This window comes from Halichoerus grypus, chromosome 12 (genome assembly GCF_964656455.1).
Source record: "Halichoerus grypus chromosome 12, mHalGry1.hap1.1, whole genome shotgun sequence".
NCBI classification, from domain to species: Eukaryota; Metazoa; Chordata; class Mammalia; order Carnivora; family Phocidae; genus Halichoerus; species Halichoerus grypus.
The window spans coordinates 35,528,339-35,548,231 of record NC_135723.1 but is presented as its reverse complement, the minus strand read 5'-3'; the positions used below and the strand labels follow the sequence as shown (position 1 = coordinate 35,548,231).

Here is a 19,893-nt window from a genome sequence, read left to right as displayed (position 1 = left end):
GTGCGCACACGTGCGCTCTCTCCCTCTTTCTCAAATGAATAAATAAATCTTTTTTTTTTTTTAAAGGACCATTCAGAAGGGAGAAGAGCCAAAATTATCTGCAGGATTATTTTAGAACAGGACATGGGTTCTCAATTCAGGAGAAATGAACTTTTTAACGCCATGTAGCCTATCTTAAGGCACGTTTTTTTTTTGGATTTGCAAACATTTAAAAATTTTTGCTTTCACATTAAAAGCCAAGATTAAACTATTTTGAGTGCAGAGTTGGTTCCTTGCGTTATGGAGGGGTCTATGCTTAATCTATGGCTCCGTAAGTATTAATGAAGGGCCCAGATACCAGATGATAACGGCAGTGGTGCTGGGCTAGTTCTCACGCCTTATGTTTGCACCCAGAGGGGCTGGCTGTGATTTCATATTTAAAGAACTGAGCTTCACGATATAACGTACCGGGCTGTGTGATATATGTCTTCCCACTACTGAACAATGAACTCTATGCAAACTCACAGCCATACACATACACATGCACTGAAATCACTAAAAACCAACTGGTTGAATTTATACAACTGTTTATTTTGTGTCTGAGTTTCAGTTTTGCCAGTGAGGCTACATTCTTTGCCTTAATCTGATTATTTTGCTGATGTCTAAAAAGCCTAGATAAGGTGGTTTCTGTCCCCAATTTTCCCCAACCTACTCCAATGTGTTCCATACTTTTCTGTTACAATAACTCTTTCTCTACCTCTTCTCCCATCCACACGTGACACTCTCAGTTCACCTATCTTCTGTTTATTCATAAGACTACGGACATGTTTCCTTAGCAACGGGCTAAGAACCTTTGAACCTCTATCTGCCATGTGTCTTCATGGTATATGCCTTCACATGTGCATGGCCTGAATATTTATGCTGCCTGCTGCTAGTCAGTTTTCAGACTGAATGGGGATGAGACACCCAGTGCCTCTGTCTTGCATTCATATTACACTGTGCATAGGAATTACCTAGCTGTTCTTCAATTTAAACTCCAAAGCAAATCTAACATATATGTCTCCCTACAAACTACCCAAACATCATCATGCCCACACAGAATGATTAGCTTGAAATTACAAAATGACAACTGAAAATCACAAAGAAACTTGAAGAAATGACCACTTATATTACTTTTTAATAGCAAATAATAACTAAAACCCAGGAACCATAAAAGGACAATTAATTTGACAAAATAGTCATCTGACTATAGTATGACTTTTCCTTCTAAAAGAGTATTACATAGTAATTAGATATTTTTTCTGTACTGTAGAAAGGCAGGAAATAAATATATAAGCATTACTTAAAAAAAAAACTACCATGGATTCATCCATGATACCTCCCATTAATATGACCTTTCAGAAGACAACATGAGAACACATAGCCAAATTTCAAACACTCATAATCTTCTAATCAACAAGTCCACTTCTAGAAATTTATCCTAAAGATGTCATAAAATATGTAAAGATGTACCCACAAGTACTTCACAATAATGAAAATAATTAACACCAAGAAGTCATTGGAGAGAATGACATAAAACATAGTTATGGGCATAGGAATTTGGCCATGACGTGTTTCTAAATGAAAAAAGATTTCTGAAAGAACATCTACATATTTATGTTTGTATGTGTCTGTGTGTATACATGCATAGAAAAAATATCTAGAAAGACACTTATGAAAGTATTACATGGGTTATCACTGGGTGGTAAGATTAGAGGTTATTTCCACTTACTTTTTTATACCTTTCGCATTTTATTTATTTTTAAAAATATTTATTTATTTATTTATTTGAGACAAAGAGAGCACGAACAGGGGGAGGGGCAGAGGAAGAGGATGTCCAAGTGGACTCTCGCTGAGCGAGGAGCCTGACTCAGGGCTCAATCCCTAGAGCCATGTGATCAGGACCTGATCTGAATCCAAGAGTCAGACACTTAACTGACTGAGCCATCCAGGCACCCCTACCTTTTGCATTTTATAAATTGCTTGGAAAGAGACTAAAAGTAAAACTATTTAAGTTTGGGGGGAAACATGTAATAATAGGGGATATACAAATATTAATGCCAAATGAAATATGTTAAAGTCAACCATCAAAATCTATACCACAGAATCTCGAGGACCTACTGTAGAGACTAAAATCCCCTGTGTTCATCCATGCCCAGTGACATGGTGAGCATTTGAGGAAATCATGACTGTAGAAAAGACCTGGAGTTTTCCCATTTGTGTCACTCCACACACAGTCTTGTCTTCCTAGTGACTTCATATCTGCCACCTCCCTCCACCTTCCCCAATACTTATGGGCAGGCTGCTGGTGATTGATGGTCTCTCTATTATCAGAAAGATGAGCTGAGCTGTCAGGGGGAGTGGAGGTGAAAAGGAAGAGTTCCACAAGGCAGTTGACATTCAGGGAAGCATGCCCACATACCATATGCCTACCTCATCCAGAAATGCATTTACTCATTAGTTCACATCCAGGTAAAACATTTAATATAGGTTAATTAGTGTTCTACTACAAAAAACAAAACAGGCACAGAAACTAAATCCAACCTTTGGTTTTTTTCTCTTTCTTCCCTTGGTCCTTCCTCCCCCTCCCACCCCACCCCCACCCGCCGTTCAATCTCTCAATCTCTCTGTCTCTCTTTCTGGCAAATTTCAAACACCCTGTATAACCCAGCATATGGGCCAAGCCATCCCTGGAAAGAGATGCTAAGCCTTTCTGAGTGTCAGGTTGTCGTATTTATACATAAAAGGTTTTTTTCCCCTGCATTCTGGTCTTGGAAATGGACTAAGTCCATTTTGCACACTCCTGGCCACAGGCATGACCAGCATCCAATCTGTACCTCCCAACCCTTCTACAAGCACCTTCAATCTGATGTGCTGCCTTATTTCCAACCTGCTTTGGGCTCAGACACTCTGCCAGGCATATGATGGGTCAGTTAAAGCTGCACCCCCAGCAGAGACAGAGCACGTAGATTTTATTTAAAAGTGATGGCTACCCATTCAAGAGGTAATGTTGTCATCCTGGTCAGGCCCGAATCCAATCTGTGTTGGAGAACATGAAAGACCCCTGGCTACAACAAGGAATCATCACACACTAATATAACCCAGTCAGGTACACTGCTATTTCTTGCCATTTTCTTTTTTCGTGCCACCATTTCACACACATTTTGCAATGATAAAGGTAGTTCCATTACCACCCATCTTGTAGGGATGGAAGAGTATTTTATAACTCAGTTTAGACAACTTTGAAGTTACTTCTGCAAATCTCTCTCCACCCTAACTTTATCCATCTTACATGACTTTTTTTCTTTAAAAATAAGTTTTATGTCTTTTTCTGTGTTACACAAACACACAAAGTCTGGACAAATGGCCAGGGGGTTGGGGACTCTGCTAAATTTTTAATTTTGAATATGGAATTAGGAAACTCAAACCATGACTCTTTCAAAGCAATTTAGAGGCAAGCCATCACTAGATTAATGGGATGTAGTCAAAGCTACAACTCACTCAAAATAGTAGAAACCAGAGTTGGGTAAAGACCCTGCAGGCCCAAGTTTCTGGAATTTCCACCTCTCCTGGATCCTGAGAAGTCCAGCTCACTTGCTTTCAGACCTATAGCATGATGGCCAGGGTTCATAGTGCTATTGTTTGTTGATGCTATTGTTTATGTTTTTAACAATATAGCTACTAGCGAGGTTATTTTATGTTCATTTCCCTGTGTGATTCTCACAAGACTCAGAGGTGAAAGGGAAATAATCAAATATGCAGTAATTACAAATGCTGCTGGATTTTTACAGACTTCTTCTCTCCTTTCAGAGGGAGTTTCTATTACTTTCACCTCTCAGGTATATTATAATGTGTTTGAGAAATAAAGAGGGGAAAGAACAAATAGTGCTTACCACCAACTAATCCAGCAACAGTAATTGGCAACAACATTCACAGATATTAACCCACAGTGCTGAGCCACACAGAAATGAGTGAGATTAGTTCCATTCCAGTTATAATAACCACAGGAACCAGGCCCACGTGTTTAGATCTTAGTGGAAGCAGGAGACAGCAAAGCAAGTCTAGTTTCAATGATCAGACAGGAATGGAGCCCTCCTCCCAAAAATCAAAATGAAACAATTGCCAGTGGTGGCTTGCCAGTGGTTCTAAGAGTTAGGAGGCAAAGAGTTTTGCAAAAAGAACCATAGGGAAGCAAAATGAAAATAAATTGCTCCAGTCCTAGGCATTCTTTGTGCCTGGGCACTGGTGCTCTTTTACACAATCCTTAGAATAGATGATTGAAAAGCAAAACAAAATAGAACAAGTTAGAGGGCCATATTTGCATGGCCCTGAATGAAACAATTCAGGTCTCCCAAACTGGTGTCTATGGTGTAAGGCTTTAAGAACTACCCTGCAATATTTGCAGTTTTTTTCTCTCTACAACTGAGTCAAACAGAAAAACCCAAGTTGTAACAGAATTACCTAAATTAATACTACACTGGAAAGTAGAAATCAATATTGGGAACTTAAATGTTTATTTAGCTTTTATACCACCCTAAAAACAAGCAAACCCTGAAAAAATCTGTTCACTTGGATTTGATTTGAGAATCTGAAATCTACCTTTTCCTACCTCTGCCAAGTTAATCCCATTCCTCCCCTCCACTCCCACTCACAGCCCTTTATGATTTCCTCCTTCCTTTACACCAAATACAGAAGTAAACTGTGAAAAGCTGTTTAAGTACCCTTAACTTACTGAGAGAGGAAAGTATCTGACCGTTTTTTTATTCCATGATATTAAAGTAATTCATCTGAGTTTGCACTAATGACAGTAAATCTCTTGTGCTGACAAGCTGTGGTCAATTATCCTTTCTACAGCTTTTTAAATCCAAAGCACTAGGAAGTGCGTCAGTGTTGGAAACTTGTGGCTTGCTAATTTAAAGGAAACAGCCAACCAGCTTGGGTAGCCCTCTAGGTGTACTGCCTGTGTTCCTCACCCCTAAACGGCTCCCCTAGGAGCCTGCAAATGCTGGGGCTCTGCCACTGGAATTTACATGGATGGAGGAAACGGTTTAAATCAAGTGGTGTGTTATTTATCTCTATAATGAGTGGTTTAACAGTGACAATTAGGAAGGAAATTCTACAAGCCTGAACTCCAGTTACTTATTACTGCCACTGAAAGTCAATTAAAGTATCCAAGTAATTACAGGGATTGGGATCATCTGTCATCTGGTAAATCATATTAGAGAGAAGAAGTACTTGGTTTGTTTTGAAAGCGTGTGATCTAGTCTCCATCATGTTGGTTAATTTTCAGACAAGGGAGTGCGCAAGGGAACTTGCCCCACATATCTGCAGATCTGATCACCTGGGAGAGCAACAGAAATGTTCACTGGATTTCCATCCAGGCTTAGTGGCTGTGCAAAAGAGCGAGTCAGCCAAGAGGTGGGTGTGGAGGGGCCCACTCTGCCAGACAAGTCACCCAGGACAATGCTCTTCAACTTAAAATCTTCATGTGGCACCTTGTTCTTTCTTGTGCTCCTGCTACACCAAGACCTTGTTCTCTTGCCTCCTCCAGGCCCACACTGCTCCCCCTCCATCCCCAATCCTCCTTCAGTCATCTCAATCAGCTCACGGTGTCACAAACACCACCATTAGGATGTAAACCACTTCTGTGCCTTTTCTCTACCTGCTACATTAGATGCATTTTTCTCCTCTCTTCTGTCTGTCCAAACCCTCTTCACCCTTCAAAGCTCAGCCGGAGTCCTTACTCCTTCTTCATGTGGAATCCGATATGAGACCTCTCCTCTTATGAATTACGTATGGAATTCTAAGTTTATCGTTCAATGGTCCTCAGACTGTGAACACCTAGCAGGGGCCACAGCTTGGATATTCACTTCTCACACACGCATCTGGGATACATTTACACTCCCAAAGTGGTAATCCCTGGTCCTTGGTTCCTGAGGTTGCTGAGTTTAGCCTCATGTTTGGTGAAATGGCCAGGCCCAGCCGGCATTCCTTCATTTGTCCATCCTTCCTTCATTCAGCAGCATGCTTTGAAGGGCTGTTTAGAGCAGGACACCAGAACTATGGCTTTTAAGTTTGAATCCAGGGCTTCCTCTCCCACCACATTGCCTCAATGGGAAACTGCGTTTGCTCACACCACGCTGCAAGAATCAAGGAGTCAATGCTCCATCATTCCTTCCTTGCCCAACACTTGCAGGAAAAGGGTCATAAAAGCACAAATACATATAGAAAAATGAGCTCTCTCCCCTGTGGTTCCACATGGCTCTCTTCAGAGCATTCTTAGTCCAAACCAAGGAGACAAAGAGAGGAAAATATTTTCAAATGATCTCCCAAATGACTTCAGGGCTTACACAGGGTTCAAATTTGGTTGAAGGGATGGGCAAAACTTGGGTGAGCCAGCTATGCTAGGGTCAGCCAGACTCTGGGGTCAGTCGGCCATGTTTGGGTTGAGTCAAGAACACTTGCTGTTCTTCACATCCCAAGACAGATACTGGAATTTTAACTTTCCTTCCTGTAGCCTCTTTCTGTTTTAAAAGTTTATTTCATCTTGGAGTAAGACTCCCCAGAGGATCTATTTCCTCATTCTCCCCTTTCATGGCATGTCCTTCAGTAGCTCCTATTCAGCACCTGTAGTGTTAGATTTCAAAATTCCACTAGCACTTGCCCCCAACACGTTGTTTGTATAAAAATGAACATACTGCATATATCCAGGGAAACTCACCAGGAGGAATCAAGAAATTTGAACAATGGGAAAATCCATCAAATATTTTCTTTAAAGCTTTTACTTTCTATAGGAAATATTGCCCACAACAAAGCAGTGAAAATAGAATGCTCTCGGACATCAAACATAAAGGCAAGACTGACAAGTCCAACAGCATCAGATCATATCAAAGGACTGCTTAAAACCCTTCAATGACTCTAGTTCTCAGACACTCATCAGCACAGTGTACTGAAGCTATCCTACTTGCCTTGCAACATCCACATCACCAATGATTACAGCATGTAAGTTCAGCACAGACCAGGATTGTGCTGTGTCTCCTCATTGGCTAGCATGGTGTCTGGCACAGTGTGCCCTTAATAAATTCGGTCATTATTGGGTTATATAAATACTATGTGCTAGGTGTAGAGATTTTAAAATACTAAGATACACAGTTCCCATCTTCAAGAAGTTCAAACCCTGGCAATGTGATACCCAAACCTGAGTGAGCATCAGAGTTATTCAGGACGCTATAAAACTGCAGAAATCCAGGCCTTGCCTCCAGAGATTCTAATTCAGTAGGTCTGGGCAGGGCCCCAGAATTCTGTATTTTTAATATGCTTCCAAGACACCTCTCATGATCAGACAAATTGGGAACCCTTGGTGTAGTGGGTAGATAATAAAGTCTTATGTTTGTACATCTCTTTTCCTACATATGAAGTATTTTCCATTATCTCACTTGATTCTTACTCTCTGAACCCGGAAGTTTACAAATGAGGACATGAAGCCCAGAAAGTTCAGAAACTGGCAAAGTCAGAGCCTGGATGTGAACCCAGGATGCGCATCCACAAACTCATCAGTGTTTCCTTCTTACCAACTCTCTCTTGAGAGGAATGACCCAGGTTAGCTCTGTCAGGTAAAGAGCAACAAATCTTAGGTCAATGAACAGCCAGTATGGCAGATCTCTTCTTAAGTTTTTTGGAAGAAACAAAGTAAGAGAAAACTATTGCCTTCGCCACCTACTCACCCATCCCTGAGAATGACACCAGGGAATAGAATTGATTATGGGGACAGACCCTCTCAGTGATGGCAAGTAATGAACATTATTTCCTCATAGGTGTGTTTTACATGGAAAATAAATAAATAAACTGACAAAGTTAATTCTAATGAGTGGAATAAGCTTGGTTCATACTCCAAAAGGTCCCTTGGTAGGGACAACATGGTGAACTAAACAGCAAACCAAATGCAATCCTGTAACTGAACATGGCTCATGAACTCAGTCCTCTTGTTCTTCTCTGGGTTGTTACCTAGCCCACTTCACTTCACTCTACTGTCTGCAGTGTGGTTGAGATAACCCATTAGATTTATCCCACTATTATCATATGATCCAATATGACATTAACAATGCATTTGACAGCAGACAGATGAAAGTTCCAGCTGTCTTTCTGGATTAGAAACAACAAGTTTCATTTTGCAATTGTAAGCTTCGAGAGAACAATGTCAGCAAAAGGTGCTTCCATTAGCACTGGGTGTTAAATGAAAACAATGAATTGTGGATCACTATATCAAAAACTAATGATGTATCGTATGGTGACTAACATAATAAAATAAAATTAAAAAAAAACAAAAGGTGCTTCTATTGTCTATGCTGGTACACAACCTGAAGCTTTTCCCTGCCACTTCCCTACCAAGAAAAAGCCAAGGGGTTAAATAGTGTGGACCTTAATCTACCCCCTCATTCAGGAATGTGGTCCTTTCGGTCTGTGTCTACGTGTGAAGCAAAGCTCTATACAGCATACAGAGGACTTGTACTGACCACACACGCACATACCACACACACATAGGGGTGGGGAAACAAGTCTCTAGAAAAATAAGAAGCAAATGATCTCCTTTCAATTCTTCTTGAAAGTGTTTCTGAGTGGAGGAGCATCTCATGAAGATTTTTTGTTGTTTTTTCCTCTCAGAGACAACTTTCTTTTATGTGATGGCACCAAACATTACTTGAGGAAGTTAAGGAGGGGAGAGAGAAAAGGAAAAGACTATCAAGTGTACCTAGACGTTTGTCAAGCATAGATACTCAAAAAAAGTGACCAATGGCCCTTATTTCCTTATACTCACCATTAGAAATGAACAACTCTGAAAGCAGTGTCCTAAAGAAAGTATTCTGTGATGATTCTCCATTTACTGTCTCCTGGGTTGGGATTTTCTAGCCTAAGCATATTAAAATCAGACCTTACTGGACCCACTGAGTTATACACATAAATACACAAATTCAGACCACTTTTTTTTTTCTTAAGAAGGCTCCACACCCAGTGTGTAGCCCAACATAGGGCTTGAACTGATGATCCTCAGATCAAGACCTGAGCTGAGATCAAGAGTTGGACACTTAATCAACTGAGCCACCGACGTATCCTCAGACCATTTTTTAAGTAATCAGTTTGAGAGGCTACATGCTTGGTGAGAATCCTTCTCCTTTTATTTATTTATTTATTTATTTTTAAGTTTCATTTATTCATTAAAGTATTAAGAGAAATTAAGAAAACAATTCCCTTTACAATTGCAACAAAAAGAATAAAATACCTATAAATAAACTTAATCCAGGAGGTGAAAGACCTGTACTCTGAAAACTATAAAACAGTGATATAAAAAATTGAAGATGACACAAATGGAAAGATATACTCATGGACTGGAAGAATTAATATTGTTAAGATGTCCATACTCCCCAAAGTAATCTACACATTCAGTGAAATCCCTATCAAAATACCAATAGCATTTTTTCACAGAACTAGAAAAAATAATTCCAAAATTTGTATGGAATCATAAAAAACGTCAAATACTCAAAGCAAATCTTGAAAAAGAAGAACAAAGCTAAAGGTATCATAATTCTAGATTTCAAGATTTACTACATAGCAATAATAATCAAAACAGTATTGTAGTGGTACAAAAACAGATACATAAATCAATGGAACAGAAGAAAGAGCCCAGAAATAAACCCACAGTTACATGGTCAATTAATCTATGACAAAGGAGGCAAGAATAAACAATGGGGAAAAGACAGTCTCGTCAATAAATGGTGCTGGGAAAGCTAGACAGCTACATGCAAAAGAATGAAACTGGACCACTTTCCTACACCATACACAAAAATGAACTACAAATGGATTAAAGACCTAAATGTGAGACCTGAAACCATAAAACTCCTAGAAGAAAACATAGGCAGTAACCTCTCTGAGATATGCCTTAGCAACATTTTCCTAAATATGTCTCCTCAAGCAAGGGAAACAAAAGCAAGAATAAACTATTGGGACTACATAAAAAAAAAAAAAAAAAGCTTTTGCAAGCAAAAGTAACCATCCACAAAATGAGAAGGCAACTTACTGAATGGGAGAAGATATTTGCAAATGATATATCTGATAAGAAGTTAATATCCAAAATATATAAACAACTTAACTCAACACCAAAAAACCAAATTTGATTAAAAAATGGGCAGAAGATCTGAACATTTTTCTAGAGAAGCTATGCAAATAAGCAACAGACACATGAAAAGATGCTCAACATTGCTAATTATCAGGGAAATGCAAATCAAAACCACAATGAGATAGCATGTTATTCCTGTCAGACTAGTATCAAAAAGACAAGAAATAACAAGTGTTGGTGAGAATGTGGAGAAAAAGAAACCTTGGTGCACTGTTGATGGGAATGTAAATTAATGCCACTGTGAAAACCAGTATGGCGCTTCCTCAAAAAATTAAAAGTAGAAATACCATACGATCTAGTAGTTCTACTGCTGGATATTTACCCAAAGAAAACAAAAACACTAATTTGAAAAGATATAGGCACCCCTGTGTTTACTGCAGCATTATTTACAATAGGTAATATATGGAAGCAACCTAAATGTCCATCAATAGATGACTGGATAAAGAAGATGTGGTATATATGTAAATGGAATATTACTAAGCTATAAAAAAAATGAGATCTTGCCATTTGTGACAACATGAATGGACTTAGTGGGTATTACGCTAAGTGAAATAAGTCAAAGAGAAAGACAAATACCATATTTCATTTATATGTGGAGTCTAAAAAACAAAACAAATGAACAAACAAAAAAGCACAAACAGACCCATAAATACAGAGAACAAACTGGTAGTTGCCAGAGGGTAGAGTGGTTGGAGGATGGGCAAACTGGGTGAAGGGGAGTGGGAGACACAGGCTTCCAGTTATGCAATGAGTAAGTCATGGGGATGAAAGGTACAGCATAGGGAATATAGTCAATTGTATTGTAGCAGCATTGTATGGCGACCGATGGTAGCTACAATTGTAAGCATAGCAGAACATGAAGAGATGTCAAATCACTATGTAACAAATGTAACGCTGTGTCTCAACTGTAATTTAAAAAATATACTTGATATAGATATAGATATATTGCTGATATCTATTATTACAGGTCCAGAATTAGGTGCCACTAAGACAGGATCTCATCATAGCAGTGGCAGCAAAAGTGGTCAAGGATCATCCTAGAAGGGACAGCTTGGCACTTCTCCATGGAGAGGAGCCCAGCAGCAGCCTTGGCCATGCCTACTTCCCACAGGACATAGATGAAGACAGGGGCATGAAGAGGCTGTGGTGGTGCCTAAAGCCTGTATGGGAATGTGAAAGTCTGATTTGAAGACTGAACCACATTCTTTCCAGTATCAACAGTTTTTCTTCCTTTATAATCAATGTGATGCACAGGAGCTACTTTAGGAGCAAATGCTATATCCAGAAGCATGGATTATATGACTTTTATATGAGTCTGGGATTGTCTATGAGCATCAGTATTTTTATTAGAGAAAACTGCATTTTGAAATAAAACCAACAAAAACAAGGTCTCCTGCAACTTATCAGAAGAGGATCTCTGAAAGCAGATCAACATGGCCATGCAAATCTTTTTGTTTTGTTTTGTTTTTAATTATTTGTTTTATTTTGAAAATATTTTTGAGTACATATATAATGTAACACAATGTTACATTAGTTTCAGGTGTACAACACAGTGATTCAACAAGTTTATACATTATGCTATGCTCACCACAAGTCGGGCCACGGACTTATGTAATAAATGCTATTTATGTAATAAATGCTATTACAATATCACTATAAAGAAAGGCTGTGGGCCGGACTGCTCTCAATGGGAGCTGGTGAGATTGCCAACTGGGCTGCTTATGCATTTGAGCCAGTCACCTTAGCGCCTCCATTAGGAACTCTTGTCCTTGTTAAGATCTACAGTTATGGTCACTCATGCTCCAAATGAAGAGGGCACAGAGATATTAAATAATGTCTCGCAAACAAGGTGATCCATATTTTGGGGTTTCTGCAATACTTGTCATTGTAGTATTCTTATTAATCTTTGTGTTAGAACCTCACCATGGAAACAAATATTCTTGTTACATAACCATCTACTCTGCAAATGGAGTGCCTTCAGTCAGCTATGTTAAAGGCCTAGTCATTGCTTTAAAGAATACTCTTCTGGAAAGCCTCAGCTGAGATATTCCTTGGCCTGGATTCTGCTGCTAAACCTTATAATCTATGAAGGCAAACAGGTTATCTAAACAGGGCCCTGAACATACTGAACCCTTCTACATAGTGACCCCAAATGGTTTAAGTATTCTTTTTAGTGTCAGTTTTAACTTGCTCAGCTCTTCTTTTTAAAGAGGGGCAAGATATGCCTGTTAATGAGATCACTGGTACCTTGAGTGCCTTCCTTAAAATCATTGTGGGGATGCCAAGATTGCATGCCTTTAAACATATCCATTTAGTCTAGCAAGATGCCATGTCTTTCTGATAAGATGAAAAAATAATGAATATAATCTAATATTTCTAATATCCCTAATATTTTCAACAGCAATGAATAAAGTTTAATCTGGAAAACTGAACAGCTAACTGGTGGAAGTATGTCCCAAAGAAATGGAAATCTAACAGTTTTTTGAGAAACAAATTTAATTAAAACATTATTCTGTAATTCTGCTACAAAATGAGTTTGAATTTCGGAACAGATCTGAAAGTGACATTGTTCTCTTAAATAATATTCTCTAGAGAAAAACCATTTTTAAGATTTCTGTAATATGGATCAAGAAAAATTAATTTTCTTATTTTTAAATTATGGCCGTTAATGGAAATGACCTTAGAATGTGGCTGACTTCTATTTTTATTAACATGGTATTATTGTATATGTATCTTAGGCCTTGATTTCTCCATGAAGAACTAACGTATTAATTTCAAATGTAAAAAAATAAAATCTTATTTCTTTATTGTCAAAGCTAAAAAGACATGTCCTTGTACCAGGGTACTGGTAAAGCAACCTACTAGTCAAGTAAGAGTAGAATTTTTTTCAAAATACTGTTATAAATATTTGTTTGGGGAAATTAATTTGTGGGGATTTTGAAAACAGTCTGATATGATGTGGAACCAGATCTGGTAGATAGAGTAGATTATTTAAGTTTGTAATAACATTTTGGGTGATTTATAACTATAGCGAAGAGACCAATTTTCCTTCTGGCTCAGACATGACTCTACTAAAGAGAAATTTTGAAAATGTTTGGAGAAAGGGCAGTACCAGCAGAAGACACAAAATGTGTGTCCTTATGCATGATGGCCTAGATGTTTACAAATAATCAGTTCAAGAACAGAATGGGAGAGGTCATGTTTAAAATCTCTGATGTTTACTATATCTGATTATCAAAGTTGAGAAGTTTTATTTTTTAAGAAAATAAAAACACCTTTTTTTCTTTTTTGCAGACAATACCAGAGTTAAATTATTCTAAGTTTATATCTTAGGCAAAGAATCTTAAGTGCTTTTTATTTTCCAGGTTTAAAAAAATTTATATCCCACACACCCAACATTCCTTTCTATGCCTAAGAGATTAATTTCTCACCACTCTGGGTGATCTCAGCAAAGTCATTCCAGGGTTAATCAAAAATTTTAATGCCAGCGATATATGATATGAGAACACTGGTATATACACGCTACAATTAAGAAGTATTTTCTTTATACACAAGTAACTGAGCTGTCCATTAAAAGCTTTAAAAAAGCATGGAAATTTGAAAAAGTCTTTGATTTAAAAGAAGTTGATGTCTTCATTATTAGTACATTATCTGACATCAAAAGAAACTCTGAATATATCCATTTTTACAACTTTATTGTGTAAGCTGCATATACTTAAGTATATAATTTAATAAATGTTGTCATAAGTAAACATCCATGAAATCATCATCACAATCAGTATAATGAGCACAACCATCACTCCCAAAAGTTTCCTCAGGTCCATTTATTTATTTATTTATTTATTTTTTTAAAGATTTTATTTATTTATTATTAGAGAGAGAGAATGAGAGAAAGAGAGAGCATGGGGGGGGGGAGGGTCAGAGGGAGAAGCAGACTCCCCGCCGAGCAGGGAGCCCGATGTGGGACTCGATCCCGGGACTCCAGGATCATGACCTGAGCCGAAGGCAGTCGCTTAAGCAACTGAGCCACCCAGGCGCCCCTCCTCAGGTCCATTTATAATTCCTCCCTCCTCAGACAACCCACTAACTTGCTTTCAGTCATGACAGTTCTGTTTATAGGATTTTATAGAAAGGGATCTCTACTCTCTTTCATCTGGCTTCTTTCAGTTAGTATAATTATTTTGAGATTCATCCATGTTACTGCATGTATCAATATTTTATTCCTTTTTATTACAGATAATTCCATTTTTTCCAATTTATTTCAGATATTTATTATGTTGATGTACATTCCCTCTAAACCTACTTTGTTGAGGGTTTTTATCATGAAATGTACTTTGTCAGATTTTTTTCTGCATCTATCGAAATGGATCATATAGTTGTTTTTTTTTTTTTTACCTTAAACTTTTATGAGGATTTAACAAGGCCTTTACTTCATTTACTTTTAGCTATTCCATAAATACTGGAAGAGAAATTGGACACTTTGTAATGAAACTTAGAAAAATTTCGTTTTTCCATAAAGCAAACTTATAAATCTTTCCCTTTGGCTCCTTCTTCCAATCCTCCTTCACTGTGCTGAAGAGCTATTGAGTTCTTCCAGATTTTTGGTTAGGCAGGTGATTTCCAAGCTGACTGGGCTTTCCAGGTAGGTAGTTCCTGCACAGGGTTTTCCAGTCACTGGGTCTATAACCTGTCCAACTTTGAAAATGATCTCAGCCAGTTCATGTTTCACGTGCTTTGTTCGTGGAACAGGTAGAGCTTTGAGAAGCACAATATCCCCAACTGTGCACTGCTGAAGAGCATCGTGAGCAAAGTAGGTTTTACGCTTATTAAAATACTTTAATAAATAGGGATCCAAAACAAGCCTGGTCACTCTCACTTTAGCTGTTTTTTGCATTGCTCTTCCAATCACCTTCCCCACGATCCATTTGGCATGGACGGATGAACAAACTACTGACATTATGTGGCTTTGGTCACCTCGCCTCCAGGTTCTCACGGGGGTGGTGTCTCGCTCCTCCAAATTCACCCCCTGCAACTGCAGGGCTCGACCCGTGCTCACCTTCCGGCTCTGTTTTCCTGGCACATGTAGTCCGGATCGATCATATAGTTTTTATCCTTTCTCTTGTTGATGTGATATATCATACTGATTGATTTGTGAATATCGAACCACCCTTGCATACTGGGAATAAATCCTACTTGATCATGGTGAATGACTTCTTTAAGGTATTGTTGGATTCAGTTTGCTAATATTTTGTTGAAGATTTTTCATCTATGTTCATCAGAGATATTGACCTGTAGTTCTCTTTTCTTGTAGTATCTTTATCTGGTTTTGGTATCAGGGTAATGCTGGCCTCACAGAATGAGTTTGGAAGCTTTCCTTCCTCTTTTATATTTTGGACTAGTTTGAGAAGAACAAGTATTAACTCTTATTTAAGTGTTTCGTAGAATTCACCTAAGAAGCCATCTGGTCCTAGACATTTGTTTGTTGGGAGTTTTTTGATTACTGAATCAATTTCACTGCTGATAATTAGTCTGTTCAAATGTTCTATATCTTCCTTACTCAGTTTTGGGAGGTTACATGTTTCTAGGAATTATCCATTTCTTCTAGGTTGTCCAATTTGTTGGCATATAATTTTTCATAATATTCTCATAATTGTTTGTATTTCTGTAGTGTTGCTTGTTATTTCCCCTCTCTCATTTGTCATTTTGTTTGAGTCCTTTCTCTTTTTTCCTTGACAAGTCTAGCTAGAGGTTTATCAATTTTCTTGATTTTTTTCAAAGAACCAGCCCCTGGTTTCATTGATCTGTTCTATTGTATTTGTCATCTTCCCCAGTTTTTTCTTGTGGTTGATTTCCAGTTTCATAGCATTGTAATTGGAAAAGATGCATGGTATGAATTCATTCCTTTTGAATTTGTTGAGACTTGTTCTGTGGCCTAATATGTGATGTATTCTGGAGAATGTTCCATGTGCACTTAAAAAGAATGTGCATTCTGCTGTTTTAGGATGGAATGTTGTAAATATATCTATTAGATCCATCTGGTCCAATGTGTCATTCAAAGCCACTATTTCCTTGTTAATTTTCTGTCTGGATGATCCATCCATTGGTGTAAAGGGGGTTTTAATGTCCCCTACTATTATTGTATTACTATTGATTACTTCCTTTGTTTTTCTTATTAGCTGCTTTGTGTATTTGAGTGCTTCCATGTTGGGTGCACAAATATTTACAAATGTTATATCTCCTTGTTGGATTGTTCCATTTACGATTATATAGTGTCCTTCTTTGTCTCTTGCTACAGTCTTTGTTTTAAAGTCTCTAAATAAGTAATTTAAGAACTTTAAATAAATAAATATTGCCTCCTATGTAAATAAATAAATATTGCAACCAGGCTCTTCACTTCCATTTGTCTGATGGATGCTTTTTCATCGCTTCACTTTCAATCTGCATGTGTCTTTAGGTCTGAAATGAGTCTCTTGTAGGCAGCATATAGACAGGTCTTGCTTTTGTATTAATTCCTTCATCCTATGTCTTTTGATTGGAGTGTTTAGTCCATTTATATGCAAAGTAATTGTTGATAGGTATGTATTGCCATTTTGTTACTTGTTTTACGGCTACATTTGTAGTTCTCTGTTCCTTTATTCTCTTGCTCTCTTCTCTCATAGTTCGCTGGCTTTCTTTAGCGATATACTTGAATTCCTTTCTCTTTATTTTTTGCATTTCTATCACTGTTTTTTGATTTGTGCTTACCATTAGGTTTGTATACAATATCTTATGCATATAGCAATCTATATTAAGTTGATGGTCACTTAAGTTTGAACCCATTCTTTAGTTTTATCCCTCCACATTTTAGGTATATGGTGTCATAATTTATATCCTTTCATTTTGTGAATCCCTGGACTGATTTTTATAGCTATACTTCATTTTACTGCTTTTGTGTTTCCTACTTTTCTTACTCCTGCTTATGGTCTTTCCTTTCCATTGAAAGAATCCCTTTTAACATTTCTTCCAGGGCTGGTTTAGTGGTCATGAATTCCTTTAACTTTCATTTGTAGAAACTCTTTATCTCTCTTTCTATTCTGAATGCAAGCCTTGCTGGATAGAGTATTCTTGTCAGCAGGTTTTTTTTCTTTCAGCATTTGAATATATCATGCCATACTCTTCTGGCCTGCAGAGTTTCTGCTGAAAAATCAGCTGATAGTCTTACGGGATTTCCTTTGTATGTAACTGTTTTCTCTTGCTGCTTTTAAAATTATCTCTTTATCACTACTTTTTGCCACTTAAACTATTATGTGTCTTGGTGTGGACCTCCCTGGTTTGATTTTGTTGGATCCCTATGCCTCCTGGAGCTGGATATCTGCTTCATTTCCCAGATTCAGGAAGTTTTCAGCTACTATTTCTTCAAAAACATTTTCTGCCCCCTTTTCTCTCTCTTCTCCTTCTGGGATCCCTATAATGCAAATGTTATTATGCTTGGTGGTGCCACTGAGTTCTCTTAATCTATTCTCATTCTTTATTATTTTTTCTCTCTCCTGTTCAGCTTGGTTGCTTTTCATTACTCTGTCCTCCAGGTCACTGATCCATTCTCCTGCTTCCTCTAGTCTACTATTTATTCCCTCCAGTGTAATTTTAATTTCAGTTATTGAGTTATTTATCTCTGGTTCTTTTTGGTGTTTCTATCTCTTTTGTTGAGGGTCTCACTGAGGTCCTCCACTCTTTTCCCAAGCCCAGTGAATATCTTTATGACCATTACTTTAAATTCTTTATCAGGCATATTACTTATATTTTAGTTAGCTCTCTTGCTGTGGTTTTGTCCTTTCATTTAAGACATATTCCTGTATCTCCTCATTTTGTCTAATTCTTTGTCTATTTCTATGTGTAGGAAAGTCAACTCGATCCCCTACTCTTAAAAGTAATGGCCTTATGAAGAAGAGGCCCTGTAATGTCCTGCAGCACAATGTTCCCTGTTCACTAGAACCTGGCACTTCAGGGGTATCTCCTATGTATGTTGCACCCTACTATATGCACCCTACTATTGTGGCTAAACTGTGTTTGTCTTCAGTCCAGTCATCTGCAATGTCTCTCTGCCTGCTGCAGGCAGTTTTGCTCCCTATGTCATTAGTGGACCAGTCTGGGGCTGCCTTGGGCTTGAGTTGAGTCAGATCAGGCATTTGCCAGAAGTGTAACAGCACCAAATTGCAGGACGCTCTCCCTGTGTTGTCTCCTGAGAAGCTTTCATTGACAGGCAGGGCCTGCAGTTCTGGCCCTTGTTGGGGCTGCGTGCATACTGCCAGGCTTGTGGCACTGCTCTGGATGGACTCCTACCAAGGGTGTCTTGGAGAGGGTGGGTCTGCAAGAGAACTTGGGTGTGGGGTGTGCACTGTTAGTGAAGTTTGCACTAATCTGCTGCAGGAGGGGACCTGCAGCGACTGGAAAACTGCTGCCCAGGCCAGGATGGAGGGAGCGGGTCCACAAAAGAGCATGGGGGTAAGGTACACTGTTAGCAAGCTAGGTAAAGAGTGTTTGCAGTCCGCTGGTTCCAACAGCTGTCCATGTATCTAGGCTGGAGGGGCCGAGAGAGGGAAATGGCACCCACCAGCTCCTCTATTCCTAGGGAATTCTCCAAAGATCCCTGCCCTTCCAGCACAACTCTGAGATTAGTAAACAAATCTCCCTCCCACATACCCCAGGCATTTTTCAAACTGCTGCTTCTATGCTGTGTCTCAGCAGGGCTGTTTGTTGTGCTGTGTCTTTAAGGGCAGGGACTCAGTTTCCTCCTGCTCTCCAGCTCTGCCAGAGCTGAAGTTGCTGTTTTTTAAAGTTCCAGGTGTTAAGCCCCACTGATTGTAAGAACTCATGAAGTTAGGTTCCTCTGGTTTTCAAAGCCAGATATTATGGAGATTCGTCTTCCCAGCCTGGGTCCCCTGTGCCTGGAGTGCTTGATGTGGGGTCTGCTCCTCTCCTCTCTGTGTACTCTGCTGTATCCTCCCTCCCTGCGGACAGTCTCACAGGTCAGTTTGGCTCCCAATTGTGTCTCTGCCCTTCCTACCTTCTTCAATGTGGCCTCTTCTCTAAATTTAGCTGCAGAGAACCTGTTCTGCCAGTCTTCAGGTCCTTTTCTGGGTTATTTACACTGATGTGGATGTTATCTAGGTGTATCCATGGGACAAGGTGAGCCTAGAATCCTCCTACTCCACCATCTTCCCCGGAATTCCCAGATATTCCTTCATTCATTTAAATTCATCATGTGGATATACCAGAGGTTTTTTTAAATCCATTCACCTGTTGATGGTCACTTGAGATGTTTCTAATATTTAATTTTTATTAATAAAGTTGCTCAAACACTTATGTATAAATCTTTGTATAAACATGTGCTTTCTTTTCTCTTAGGTCACAGATAAGTGCATGTTTAACTTTTTAAGAAACTGCCATGGTGTTTTCCAAAACAGTTGTACCATTTTACATTCCCACCAGCACTGTAGAAGATCGCTGGTTACTGCACATCCTCCACAACACTTGGTACAGTCAGGTTGTATCAATTTTGGAATTTCAGCCACTCTAATGGGTGCAAAGTGATTTGCATTTCCTAATGGTTAATGATGTTGAGCATCTTTTCATGTTTTTTTGCATCCATATTTCTTCTTTAGTGAAGTGTCTGTTTAAATCCTACAAATTTTTATTGGGTTGTTTATCTTGCTAATTAGTTATAA

The 19,893-nt window shown here is 38.6% G+C and overlaps 1 long non-coding RNA gene and 2 pseudogenes across 1 annotated transcript in view; 1 reads left to right on the top strand and 2 right to left on the bottom strand.

The window, feature by feature from the left end:
- Positions 1–19,893, bottom strand: part of LOC144379564 (uncharacterized) — a 395,690-nt gene that overhangs the window by 359,201 nt on the left and 16,596 nt on the right. The window lies entirely within an intron of this gene.
- LOC118522449 (magnesium transporter NIPA2-like) lies at positions 11,436–12,509 on the top strand (annotated as a pseudogene).
- Positions 14,478–15,272, bottom strand: LOC118522450 (small ribosomal subunit protein uS17m pseudogene; annotated as a pseudogene).